Source organism: Sarcophilus harrisii, chromosome 1 (genome assembly GCF_902635505.1).
Source record: "Sarcophilus harrisii chromosome 1, mSarHar1.11, whole genome shotgun sequence".
Taxonomy (NCBI): domain Eukaryota; kingdom Metazoa; phylum Chordata; class Mammalia; order Dasyuromorphia; family Dasyuridae; genus Sarcophilus; species Sarcophilus harrisii.
In genome coordinates this window covers 162,210,430-162,224,719 of record NC_045426.1, presented here as the reverse complement: position 1 = coordinate 162,224,719, position 14,290 = coordinate 162,210,430, and the positions used below count along the sequence as shown (strand labels likewise).

At 36.4% G+C, this 14,290-nt stretch overlaps 1 protein-coding gene across 2 annotated transcripts in view; it reads right to left on the bottom strand.

Moving 5' to 3' along the window:
- The window catches only part of LHFPL2 (LHFPL tetraspan subfamily member 2), a 218,154-nt gene that overhangs the window by 125,395 nt on the left and 78,469 nt on the right, over window positions 1-14,290 (bottom strand). For both annotated transcript variants that reach the window (XM_023495799.2, XM_023495800.2), the window contains exon 3: window positions 8,200-8,282. The gene's annotated coding sequence lies outside the window, so the exon portion shown is untranslated. The remainder of the gene's footprint in view (window positions 1-8,199; window positions 8,283-14,290) is intronic.

Here is a 14,290-nt window from a genome sequence, read left to right as displayed (position 1 = left end):
AAAGGAAAGGAAGAAGAAAAGAAGAGTGAGGGAGAAAGCAACAAGGGCAAGAAGGAAGGAAGGAAGGAAAGAAAGAAGGAAGAAAGGAAAAGAGAAAACAAATATTAAGTACTATATATTAAGTGCTTTACAAATATCTTATTTGAATAGAAAGAAAAAAAACAATTGTGTGCCATAGTTCACTCATTCATTTCTTCAACAAATCTTTACTGAACATCTATCACATACAAAGCACTTTGCCCAGTTCTGTAGGGAGTACAAATATGCATAAGATGGAGTGCCTATATTCCAAAAGAATATAGTGTGCCTACAGGAAACACAAGCAATAAGTGCCAAAAAAAATTCCAAAAAACCCTATGACACAAAAATAATAGGCGATGGGAGTTTTAGAGACAAAACTGTTCAAGGTTATAGTTATACATCAGTTCACAATATACATTTGGGAAGGAAGTCAGTAATAACGACAGGGAAGATAAAATGACTTTGACAGAGAAAGATGCAGAAACTTGCTAAGACAAAATAATAAAAGATCTCTTTTGTCTCAAGGTAGATGGTTTGGACACAGATTAGATCTCATTTATTCCTCTGACACCATTAGCCAGACTACTCAGATAACTGGTGTCTTAGTCTAAAATCTTCATGGATTCCAGGAACAAAAGGAATGTGAATAAATCACATGTAGCAGTGATTGTCCTAAGTGCTCAATACATATTTGTTGACTGATTTCTGGAAGACTTGCCAAATGCTATTTGGAATCCAGTTATGATGCTTCTGAAGAAATGTATTACATATAATTTTTATTCAATATAGAAATCTTATATGCTAGTCATTTCCCTCAGACAGAATTTGGGAAGGAGAAAAATGATGATATAAATCAGAACACATCACAAAGCCAATGAAACTGGCCTATGAATTGAGTTCTTCAGTCCATAGGGGTTTATCAGAATCAAGATGGCAGAAGTTAGGTCCATATCCACATCCTTAATAGAAGCCATGAAGTGGAAGAGTTCACATCTGCCTTTTGCCAACCCTTTTAATAATCATACAACAAATTATAGCTGCATTCTTTCTTTTTGGATCTCTCAGCAAATATATTTTTTCTTTCTCATAAACCCAAGTGGGAAAGAATTCAAAATGAGGTGCTTCTTTTTTGTTTTATTTTTTCTTCTTCTGAGTTTAATTTATAGATTTGGCAGGCAGGTTTTTGGCTTTTTTTTCCTGAGGCAATTGGGGTTAAGTGACTTGCCAGAATCACACAGCTAGGAAGTGTTAAATGTCTGAGGCCAGATTTGAATTCGGGTCCTCCTGACTTCAGGGCTGGTGCTCTATCCACTACACTACCTAGCTAGCTGCCCCTTGGCTTGGTTTTTAAAGAAACATTTTTTCCTTGGGGGAAAAACACAAACCCCAAATTTCCTCTCTTAATATGTTAAATAACTCAGTTCCACCTCAAATAGCTCTCTGAGAAGATTCTTTCAGAAAACATGAATGGAAATCACACAGGATGAGGTATTGTAGAATGGTTCTAACTCTTACTGTAGAAGGTAGTCTCTAGAATTATGGTATCACAGATTCCACAAAAACATCAATCTAGAACAATTGGTCAAAATGAGTCCCAATACTTTATAGAACGATTCATTAGGCAGGAGTATTGAAACCAAGAATTTGAGATGAAAGAACAGCTACTTGAATTAAGGAAGTAAACAGTTATAGAATTGTATGGAAATTAATAACAATAATTGCTAGCACTCACATAACTATAGTTTGAAAATTGTTTTTACAAATATTATCTCACAACAATCTAAGGTGTTAGAAGCTATTACAAACCCCTTCCCATTTTACAGATGAAGAAACTGAATCAGAGGTTCAGGATCACACAACTAACAAGTATTTAAGGTTGATTTGAATGCAGGTCTGTCTGAATTGAGGTATTTCATTCTATCCAATGAGGCACCTAGCTCCCTCTGAAAGAAGGTTCAAACTAACAATATGAAGAATTAGGTTTCCTTATTATTATTCTCAATAATAATGATATTTTAGTTCCATAATGCTTTTCTCAGAAAAATCCTGTGAGTAGGAAGTGTGAGATTTATGATCCCATTTTACTATTAAGGAAACTGAGATATAACAACTTGCTTCTAGTCACCTAGATGGCAAATGACTAAATTGTTAAACTTACTGAATTTGGGTCCTGCACCATTCTGACTTACAATTCCTACATCATGTTAGTCCTGCTGGGCCTTCTTCCCTTGTAGTTAAACAAATACACAAGCTTTAGGGTTCTGATGGAGAAATAGCATGAGACAAGGAGAAATATGAGTGAAATACCTGAAACTCCTTGGGGTTAATTAGCACTGATGTAGCATCTTATATATGCTAACATATATAACAACACTCCAAGGTCAAGGTTATTAGTCTCCCCATTATACAGAGGAGGACATTGAGATAGAGTGAGATCAAGTTATTTGCTCAGGATCACACAGCTAATAAGTATCTGAAGCTACATTTGAATTCTATCCACTGAGCTACCTCGCTGCTTATACTCAGCTACCTAGCTGGGATTGAAAGCGCTCCATGGATGGATACTAAATTTAATTTTACAAATAATTAAATTAAATTAAAAACAGAGAATATGAGAGAACATGCTGAGAAAGTAAATACCATGAACAGTTTAGGGCCTTTAGAAGAAATTTTGGCATCCTACATCCTCAGCCCAGGTGCCTGTTCAACTTGACAGGGGTGGGGGAAATCTCAGCAATGGACTTCAGATGGTGAGAGTGGGGGGTTTAAGAAGAAATGATGATGTGAGGGATTCAGAGGATGTTTTCCCAAGAGATTCAGCCCAGTCAGGACACAGTGGGTGTTCTTTTACTTCACAAGGATAAAGAGGGGATGTTGACCCCCTGGGAAACCACACCTGTGAGTTTAAGTCTCACTTTAAGAGCACCAAGAATGAGTGGGAATAAAATACACTTTATCTATGTCTTCAGGCATGTGGTCTTACAGTGTGGAGGCGAAAGAACAGATAATAAGAATGTTTATGCTGCTTTTAATATTCCATGGCATTTTTTTTAATATTTGTGGTTGTTCAGTTTCTGACTCTTTGTGACCCCATTTGGGCTTTTCTTGGCAAAACTACTGGGTGTTTTGCCATTTCCTTCTCCAATTCATTGCATATATAAGAAAATGGAGGCAAACAGGGTTAAGTGACTTGATTAGGATCACACTGCTAGTATCTGAGGTCATATTTGAACTCCAATCTTCCCATTTCCAGACCCATCCTCCCACCTATCTCATTTTTTTTTACATATATTGACTCTTTTTAAAATAAAGCTTTTTATTTTCAAGACATATGCATAGATAGTTTTCAACATTCAACCTTGCAAAACCATATGTTCCAATTTTTTTCTTCCCTCCCCAACTTCTCTCCAGTTAGCAAATAACCCAGTATATGTTAAACATATACAATAATTCTTACAACAATACACTATTAGGACAATTTTCCGTTTTACAGATGAGGAAACTGAAGTTTTTTTTTTCCCTTGGCTAAGATACTGACATAGTTTATCATTTCCTTCTCTAGCTCATTTTCCAGATGAAGAAACTGAGGAAAATAGGGTTAAGTGACTTCCCCACACAACTCATACTTCGTGTCTGAGTCTGGATTTGAACTTAATCTCCGTGATTCTAAGCCCAGCACTCTATCCACTGATCCATCTAGCTGTCCTCTCTTCTTCCTATCCAGCATACCATCTCCTCAGTCCTTTGAACTAGCTGCTCTCTCCCGTCTCATCTCTGCCTTAGTTTCTCTAGATTTCTCCAAGATAGCTCAAATCTCTCTGTAAGAGTCTTTTCCTGGTCCTCCTTATTCCTATTGCCTTCTCTCTTGAGATTACCTTCTGTCTGCTCTGAGGAACATCTCTCCATCTAGAAATTCTATATGAAACTAGTTCATTTTATGTTGTATCTCCTACTGGAATGGACACTCCTGGAGAGCAAAAACTGTTCTCTGTACCCCCAGCACTCTGCCTAGTGCCCTGAATCTAGTAAATGCTTAATAAAAGCTTGGTGACTGACATTTCTGATACTCCTTCATTTAATGCCCAAACCACACTGACTGCTAAGAGTAAAGACTGAAATCTATAAAGCTGGGTTCACTTGAACTTTTGCTGGCAACTTTCAGTTGAAATGTCTGTTGCTCAGCCAATTCAAGGTGGTCACAGGGACTCACATTTTCCATAATTCCATAGCTCTCTACATGCTTGCTGGCAAAAAGGAAGAGAAGCCAGGGATAGTTCTATTCTTGAATGGCCAAAGGATGACAGTGTTAGACACTGCAAACTAACTGTTACAGAAGAATGTTTACCACTTTTAAGTGAATTTGAAGCCAAGAAGAAAAGATAGGACTAGAAAAGACTACCAGAAGATGCTTGCACAGCAAATCACAGTTTCTGCCTCTGCATCCCACACCTCTTGGACACAGGGACCCGGGCCCGAGTCCTAAATACTCTGTGTCCACATGTAAGCCATTATGGGTAACTTTGTTTGAAATTTAATTCCACATCTGCTGTTCTTCAGTCTTTGGAAATCTTATGAATTTCTCTGACAATTGTTTGCAAAAGCTATAATCACCAGCATCTGTAACAAGATCCCCAGCTACAGGGCAAAACATCACATGATTCTGAGAAGACTTTTGCCCAATGCTATTTGGTTTCTTGGTTTCTTCTTTTTTTGCTCTATTTCTCTTTCTATCTCTCTCTCCCCCATTCCCTTCTCCTCTCTCTCCCTCTTTTCTCTCTCTTCCTCCCCTCCCTCTCTCTTTTCCTCCCTCTCTCCATCTTCTCTCTCTCTGTCTCTCTCTCCCCTTAATTGAGTTCTTAACATCTCAATTTCCTCACTTACAAAATCCAATGTGTGCTCTACAGACAGTGAATGGAACAAAATATCCATAAAAGTACTTTTGAAAAATATACAGAACATTGAAGTAATACTATCATCCTTACTCTCATTCAATCTCTTTATGCCTTAGATATTCTACTTCCTAGTGGCATTTGAGGTAAGTGCTTTACATGGTACAAGACTCTCTCTGGAGGAAAGAGGGGGTCATTCTGCTTAATGGAATAAGCTGGGCAATTATGGCAAGTAACTAGAAAAAAGCCGTTCCTCCCCCCACCATTCCCTTAACCTCACTCTTAAATCCTTGAAACATCTAAGTGGTAACAAGGATATGACTTTATCACCCAGGAAGCCTGGTTTATATAGACTGTGGTTTCAATGACATTTAGTCTATAAAATAGCTGCCATTCTGTTTATTTTAACTTAAAAGTCATTCAAATAGCAATATCTCCAGTGTCCATGAAAAAGAAATGCTCTGTTCTCAGTGTTGTTTTGTTCTGCAATCCATAAGAGCATGGAATCTGGATCTAGAAACAGAATATAGTTCTACATCTAGAACCAGAGGAGCCTCGTGAGGTCATTTTGCTCAACTCCTTTCTTTATAGATGAAAAGACTGAGACCCAAGGAGATGAAGGCATTTGTCCCAAGTCACACAATCAGTAAGTGAAGGAGCCAGCATTCAAACTCAAGTCTTACCATGGGCCAAGGTCAATGAATTTTCCATTATACCATGTGGCCTTCTGATTAAAAAGCAACCTGGAATTTTCCTTGGACTTGCAGAATTTAAATGTCACTGATATGTGCCAATTCAGAATACTGAGGTCTTGTAGACTGACAGCTTGGGATGGTGGAAACTTGGAAACTTTCTGGGCTAGGAATAAGGAGGACCCTTACATGAGCTAGCTGATTTGACCATGGGCAACTTCTCTAGGCTTTGAATTCTTCACCTAGGAATTGAAATCGCTTAGTAGATATAGCCTTTGTACTTTGAATATTTCTGTATGAATATACTTTTAAAAAAAGATTTCAAAAATCTAATATGTTTGGCTTAATCATCTACAATGGAAAAAAGCAGGTAAAAATGTATATTGTTCAGAAAAGATATTGTGGACATATTGTGATATGAATAAGTGAAAAAAACACTTATTATAGGCCAAGAATTATAGATATAAATGCAAAAGTGAGAAACTCTCTAACCTCAAATAATTTACATTGTGATGGGAGAGATAAGGCACAAAGAGATAGATATATAGATAGATGGACGGATAGGTGGATCGATAGCTATGAATGGATATAGACAGATATGATACACATGGATAGAAATGACACATTATTAGCAGTAGATAGATAGATATGATAGATATATAGTTATAGAAAATAGCTATATTATATCTGGAAGCTCTGAGTGGCTTTCAATGATCACAAATTATTCAATTTCTTTTCTTTTATAATAGTATTAGTTTCCAGCTTGATGCTCTATTATAAAATACAATAAGTAAAATCTAAAGTAAAAAATTTGATATCCTCATGAAACTCAGTTATATGCTCTCTGATATAAGATACTGATAAATATGTTTAACTTACATTGGATTGCTTGCTGTCTTGAGGAGTGGGGAGGAAGAAGAATTAGAGAGAAAAATTTGCAACTCTAGGCTTTGCAAAGATGAATACTGAGAACTATCTTTGCATGTATTTGGAAAAATAGAAAATACTATTACGTTTTTTTAAAAAAAATTTAAAAATAAGAGTGATAAAGAAAAGAGGCAAATGAAAATCTTTTAAAATAAAGAGTTAATTTTTCATTATATTTCACTTTGGAAAAACTAAAAGTAACATTTTACTAATAAGATGCAACTAGTAGTAGGAAAATATGAGCAATGATTTTAGATACATATTTCAATGGAAGATTCCCTTTGAATCAATACATTTATTCACATTTCACAAGTGTCTGACAGGAAATCAGGAACAAATTATAGATAAAAGGATTCTTGTTTCTAACTACAAACATACATTTAATAGATTTGGGGCTATATCCTGTAAAGGTGATAATTAATTATTTTTTATCCTTATTTTAATAAGATTTTCCATACTTATATACCATTGGCAATAGACTATTTTAAAGGGTGTAAATTTATATTACACTCGATATTTTTAAAACTCCTAGACATAGAAACTTCTGCATTCACTAAAGTGTTCATCAAATTATTTAGAAAAACACAGTCATTGAACCTCTGGTGGATTAAGTCAAAGTAGATTAAAAAATTTATCCAGCGCCACAGTATTATAAAATGAGTTTTTTCTCTTCTTGGGACTCTTTGATCTTTCAAATTGTTCTTATGATCAAAAAAAATCTCACAAGAAATCTAAACGTCTCCTTCATCCATTGGAACCCCCTTGAAATCCTACCTGAGTATATCTGACATCTCTAACAATCAGATTGGTTGCTTTTTGTACCTATCCAGGTATTTATTTCCTTGCTCTCACCTCCTACTGCATTTAATGGGCTGGCAGAGCAGGAGGTAAAAGAAATCTGATATACCCCTTTTACAAAATCACCACCCACAGAGCCATTGCCCACACAGTCAGACAGTCCATTGATTTATAAGCATTCATGTATTTTAAAAGGAAAATAAAAGACCAATATATATCCCATAAACCACTGATCATGGGAATATATAGCCCAAAGCTCAAATGAATGCAGAGAAATGGGTGACTAACTTGACCTTCACATTTTTTCCCCTACAGCTTTTGGAATAGTTTACATTTTCTTTATCTTTATTAGGACATTTTCATCGTCACATTAATGATTCATTAAGCAAAAGGCTTACCAAAAAGTTTACATTTGGAAGTAAACAATAAAGGGGAGCCACAATTCGCCACTGCTCTTCACTGAATATTTCAAGGGAAATTACAGCAGCAAAGTTGGAAAACCTTTGTAGAAATGGTATAATGAAGGTAGACCCTCCAGATTCATTCTAAGAGATCAGCTCAATAAAAATGTGGCTTTCTCTTTCTCTTGTTTTATTGCTTTGTAATCTTTAAAACTATCCTCCCTACAACTCCACCTCTTATGGCTTAGAATTCATATCTTTAAAACTATGTTTTTTTGTGCCAAACATTTTGTTAGTACAAAGTATTCTGGTGGGTAAGTGATCCAAGGAGAAATCAGCAGAGACTTTGCACAAGCACCACACAGAACAAGGAGAAGATGGGCAGACCTGTTATCTGAGGCAAGAAAGGAGCAAGATGTACAGGTTTAAGATGTGGATGAAAAGAAAAGGCAGCATAACTGCATCTCATACCTTTTTACCAAACACGAACAGTCAGCATGAATTTATGCTTGATGGAAAACGCTCTTTTTCTTGGCCAAGGGCAGTTTCCTTATCTGAAAAATGAAAGGGTTATATTAGATAATTTCTAAGATTTCTTAGAGGCAAAGTTCAGTGGATAGATAAAAGAGTTTTGGAGCTGGAATCAGGAAGACCTGAGTATAAATCCAGCCTTGGATAATTACTAGTTGTGTGATCCTGGGCAAGTCCCTTAACCTAAGCTTTATTTGTCTTATTACACTGGAGAAGAAAATGGCAAATTGCTCTAGTATCTTTGTCAAGAAAATCCTGCGCTGTTGGTCATGTCAAACCATGGCTAAGAAACAAAAGATTTCTTATTCCTTTAAATTTCTTATTGTTTCTTATATTTTTAAATCGAGGGTCCTATACATGTCTCACTTTGAGCTTCAGGGAAGCTTGGCTGAATCCCTGTAGGCCTCAGGATGATTTCTGGAAAGCAATTGTCTCCTTCTCATCATTTGTTCTTGGTGATCCAGGCACGGCCTTGGACAAGGGTCAGGAATATACACTTTGGATTTAGTAAGATACAGAATATTCATTCCAGTGGATGGCTCAGACCTTCAGTAATCTCCCTAACAAAAATATTATGATGAGGGCAGGGAAATTCAGGCAGGGATTTGAGAAGACCTGAGGTGGATTCAGACTGGGTAAAATTCTGTTACAACTACTCCAGAAGAGCAACGAAAAACTCCTCGCACAAAGGAACCCGGAGATTAATGGCTCAGACTAAGGAAAGGAAGCTTAGAGCAAATCCGTAGCAAAATTTGTTCAAGGAATACTCATTTTTATAAAGCCACACTTAGTAATAACACAAAGTCAGTAAGATCTTGGTTTTCATTTACTGTTTGATTTATGTTTCTCAAGTTCAACTTTATATTCTGCTACCCCCTGAGGTAGAAGGTCTTCCTTTCTTCCTCCCTCCCATTCCATTCCCCTTCCACACTAAAAGTATTTCAAAATTATGTGCTGTTATAGCTTGATTATTTTGGACATTTTCCCTTTTATTCAATCACATTCTCATCTGCACCAAGTAATAAATTATTATTCTTTAGACTTCTATAAAAATCCACATAAACAGACACACATTCTCCTGGATTATTACTATCATTATTTTTTTTAATGCTTTATTGATGTCTTTTGTCTTTATATTACACTCTCCTGTAGTCCTCAGGCATCTAAGTTGTTCTTCTGGCCATTCTAAAACTCCAATGCTTCACAATAAAAGTTCCCTCATAATGGACTACATCCCAAATCACAAATGCACCATAAGAGCTAAGTCACCATGCAATTTATACTCCTGGATTTTGGCAGTCACCGGCTTTGCACATAATCACTGACACTGTTTTCAGTTAGGCACAGGTTTTCAATAACAAAGCTATGTCCTTGCCAATTCCTGACATTAATATGGGAAATAAGACTGAGAAACCCAATGAGGCAAGTTTGTCTATAATTTCTTTTCCTCTAGTATTTATATCCAAGCCTAAAGGAGCACTTCCTTTGAGGAAAGGAGATGACAAGCTAATCATTCCTTTCTGACACAGAAATGAGCTTTATGTACTTTGGAACCTACTGCAGGTGTTACTACTGGGATTATATCCCAAAGAGATTATAAAGAAGGGAAAGGGACCTGTATGTGCACGAATGTTTGTGGCAGCCCTTTTTGTAGTGGCTAGAAACTGGAAACTGAATGGATGTCCATCAGTTGGAGAATGGCTGAATAAATTGTGGTATATGAAAATTATGGAATATTACTGTTCTGTAAGAAATGACCAACAGGATGATTTCAGAAAGGCCTGGAGAGACTTACACGAACTGATGCTGAGTGAAATGAGCAGGACCAGGAGATCATTATATACTTCAACAACAATACTAGATGATGACCAGTTCTGATGGATCAGGCCATCCTCAGCAACGAGATCAACCAAATCATTTCTAATGGAGCAGTAATGAACTGAACTAGCTATACCCAGAAAAAGAACTCTGGGAGATGACTAAAAACCATTACATTGAATTCCCAATCCCTATATTTATGCACACCTGCATCTTTGATTTCCTTCACAAGCTAATTGTACAATAATTCAGAGTCTGATTCTTTTTGTACAGCAAAATAATGCTTTGGTCATGTAAAAAAAAAAAAAAAAAAAAGGAACCTACTGCAGGAAGGGTCAGGGTGGAATGAAGATGACTACTGCAGAGACCATGTTCTGGAAAGACAAAAGGAACACAACAAAGGCCTTGTGGACTTGAGGGCCCTGGAAGAGTCCTCCTAAATTTCTCTGATAGTAGCCATCTTACCTGCCTTATGTCAGCTTGAGAAGAAGCTCAAGATCTAGGAGGCAGAAAGTTCCATCAGCCAATTCTACTAACATCTCTTTACATTTTGCCCTCTTCATATGATCATGTTTATCACCAAAACATATTTTTAAGACAGAAATGTCAAACACAAGGCTTGTGGGCCCACAACATTTCCAAGTGTAGCCCAAATCAGATTCAAATGTAACTGGGAAATATTCAATAAAATCAATAAAGATATAATAAAATAGATAATATTACATTTTAAAACTAAGTCAATATGAAGCCCCAAAGGATCTTCCATTTTCTATTTGAGTTCATTGCCATTGACCTATCACAATGAAGTGCATATATAAGCACTGAACAAATGGATGGCAGAATAATGATGGTACGATTAGGTGGTGAGCTAGTTACAATATACAAAGTACAGGTTAAGAGTGAATGCACTGGAACTGATGCTGAGTAAAATGAGCAGGACCAGGAGATCATTATATACTTCAACAACAATACTAGATGATGACCAGTTCTGATGGATCAGGCCATCCTCAGCAACGAGATCAACCAAATCATCTAATGGAGCAGTAATGAACTGAACTAACTATACCCAGAAAAAGAACTCTGGGAGATGACTAAAAACCATTACATTGAATTCCCAGTCCCTATATTTATGCACACCTGCATCTTTGATTTCCTTCACAAGCTAATTGTACAATAATTCAGAGTCTGATTCTTTTTGTACAGCAAAATAATGTTTTGGTCATGTATACTTATTGTGTATCTAAGTTATATTTTAATATATTTAACATCTACTGGTCATCCTGCCATTTAGGGGAGGGGGTGCGGGGGGGGTAAGAGGTGAAAAATTGGAACAAGAGGTTTGGCAATTGTTAATGCTGTAAAGTTACCCATGTATATATCCTGTAAATAAAAGGCTATTAAATTAAAAAAAAAAAAAAAAAAAAGAGTGAATGCACTGTAGGGGAGATGTGCCCAAATAAAGAAAGTTATGGAAGGTCCATGACCTACTTTGGGTCTGGCCATGGAGCCCTTCAAATCAAATCAGCGTACCCTCATTTTGATTCACAGCCTGGTGATCAATAAATTCTCAAAGCTCCTTTGTGATCTAGTGGAAAGGTCATTAGACTAAGAGTGAGCAGTCTACAATTCAGGCCTAAGTGGTCATTAACATAAGCACATGAACTCTGGCAAGCAACCTTCTACCTTCAAGCTTACAGTCCTCATCTGTAAAATGAAAATGCATGGATCCAGGTGATCTCTAAGGCGTCTTCCAGCTTCAGTTTTCTAAGAATCCACATTCTCCCACTTCTCAAGTTCAAGAATTCAGAATAAAATAAGGAGATAGATGGAAGCCAATTAGTGGAGTGATGATGAAATCACTTTCATTCATTAATTATTTCATTTGTTCAACAACCATGTAAGCCTCTACTACTATGTACTGGGTGAACATATATGAATATAATTAAAACAATCCTTTCCTTTTCTCATGGAGCTTTCAGCCTAGGAAGGAATATATACACAAATACATACAAAAGTATATATAAACATATGTATATGTTATTTTATATATTAAGATACATGAAGTAGGTATATATATGTGAAAGTACACACACACATACATATATACATATATACATACATTATCTATCTATCTATCTATATATATGCAATAAGTAGGTAGTGGGGGCCTAGTAGTTAGAGGAAATGCTCTTAGTAGTCAGGACAGAAAATATGCTAGTCTGCATTGTAAGGAGTTTTCTCACCTGGGAGCTTCCTATAACAGGTTCAGACTAAAAAATATGAATACGACAAAGAATGATATGAGAAATGGGGACAAAGTGTTTAATAAGAGATTAAGATATCATAGATCACTTCTGACTGGAGGGGACTATGGAAGACTTGAGTTGGAAGTAACTTTTAGATCTTGAAGGATGGTAGGATTTCAACAGGCAGAAATACCAGAGGAACACTTGGGTACAGGTTCTGTAGTTTTTCATAAGTGTTCCTATTTATATTGACATTTAAGTGCCAAGATATAGAAAGGAGTGAATTCATTCATCAGAGACTTATTCCCTTTAAGACTTCAGTGATAAAGAGAAAGCCTGCAAAAGAATATAGGTTATATAATATACTCATCATTGATTCTTGAAAAACAATTAATGATTGCTAAAGTCCAGATATTATAATTTCTATGGAAGAATCTGTTCGGTTATTTGAATTCACACAGGGACATTATTTTGGGCAGCTAGGTGGTCCGGGCCTGGGGTTAGGAAGACTCATTTTGCTCAGTTTAAAACTGACCTCCGACTTACTTATTGTGTCACCCAGGGAAAGTCACTTACCCCTGTTTGCCTCAATTTCCTCCTCTATAAAATGTGCTAGAGAAGGAAATGGCAAATCATTCCAGTATCTCTGCCAAGAAAACCCCAAATGGCATCACGAAAAGTTGGAAATGATTGAATAAAAACAACAAATTATACATAGATCTATTGGAGAGATTCCAGAACCCAAAGAAAGATTTTGAAATGCATGTTTCACTTTATAACTTTCAAGGAAAAGCATCTGACTTAACTAATCTAAAAATGCTGAGGCATTGGTGAGGTTTCCTTTGCGGGGGGGTGGATAGTAAAGAGAGCCAACTGGCCCACCCAACTTCTCAGCAAACTACTACCTCTGTGGAGATTTCATAACCAGAATGCTTTAGTTATATTAGATTAAATAAGAAGAATCTATGTGGCCCTCAAATTATATTGACTCATACGTATTCTCCAAGACTTCTTCAAACTGGGTTCCAAGCCCCTGTACTAGAATTCTCTTTTTTGAAAACTAAATTATATTTTCAAAGCCGGCTTTTTCATTTTTCTTTCAGAACACTTCAAATATCAGAGAGCAAACTAAACATCTGAAATAATGAGTCATTTTGGGCTGGAAATTGAAGCAACAGGTCAAATACAGTTTAAGCCACTTTTATGCCAAAAGACTCAGACAATCCAATACGATGGACAGACGGTCCTGTGACATTAGTTCACCTTCTGATTCCATTGTAGTAGATGTTTTAAACATATGGTTGGTCCTTACACTGAGTTAGCACATATTAATAAAGGAAGACTGCATGGTCAATCTCTAGTAATTCAGGAAATACATAGCAGCAAGTCTTTTCTCTCAAATCTTCCCCTCTGGGGACATTTCACTATTCCTGAACGTTTCAATGGTAGGGAAAACAGGAGGTAGAATTGGGGAATGAAAGTTTTGATGTCAGATGAAGAGAAGAGTTGTCTCATTGCTCCTTTTTTACTGATCTTTGATCCAACGGCTATACCTTATTTCTGACCGATAAACAAGGTAAGCTGTCTTCCTTCCAGAAGCCACTTAGAACATGGTATCTTTAGAACAACAGCAAATGGTTTAAAATATTTTAAAAATATTTTATCAACATACCCATTGGTGTCTTTTGTTAATCAATGGCTTCCCATTTGGGTGTGTTATTGACTTTAGACTCCATTTCTAGTTTACATGGCTGCATTGTACATTTTCTTCCTATCAAAGTGAATTTTTGGTTGACCTGTACTGGTATAATTTAGTTTTGGATGCATCTATGTAGGAAAAGTTGACTTGTGAATAATCTTTGAAATACTCTGGAAATGGAACTCTGAGCCAGTCAGAAGCCCAACAGCTTGTGGAAAGCCTGAGAAAACCTCTCACAATTGCCTCACCTGAGTTTACTGGTTTATAT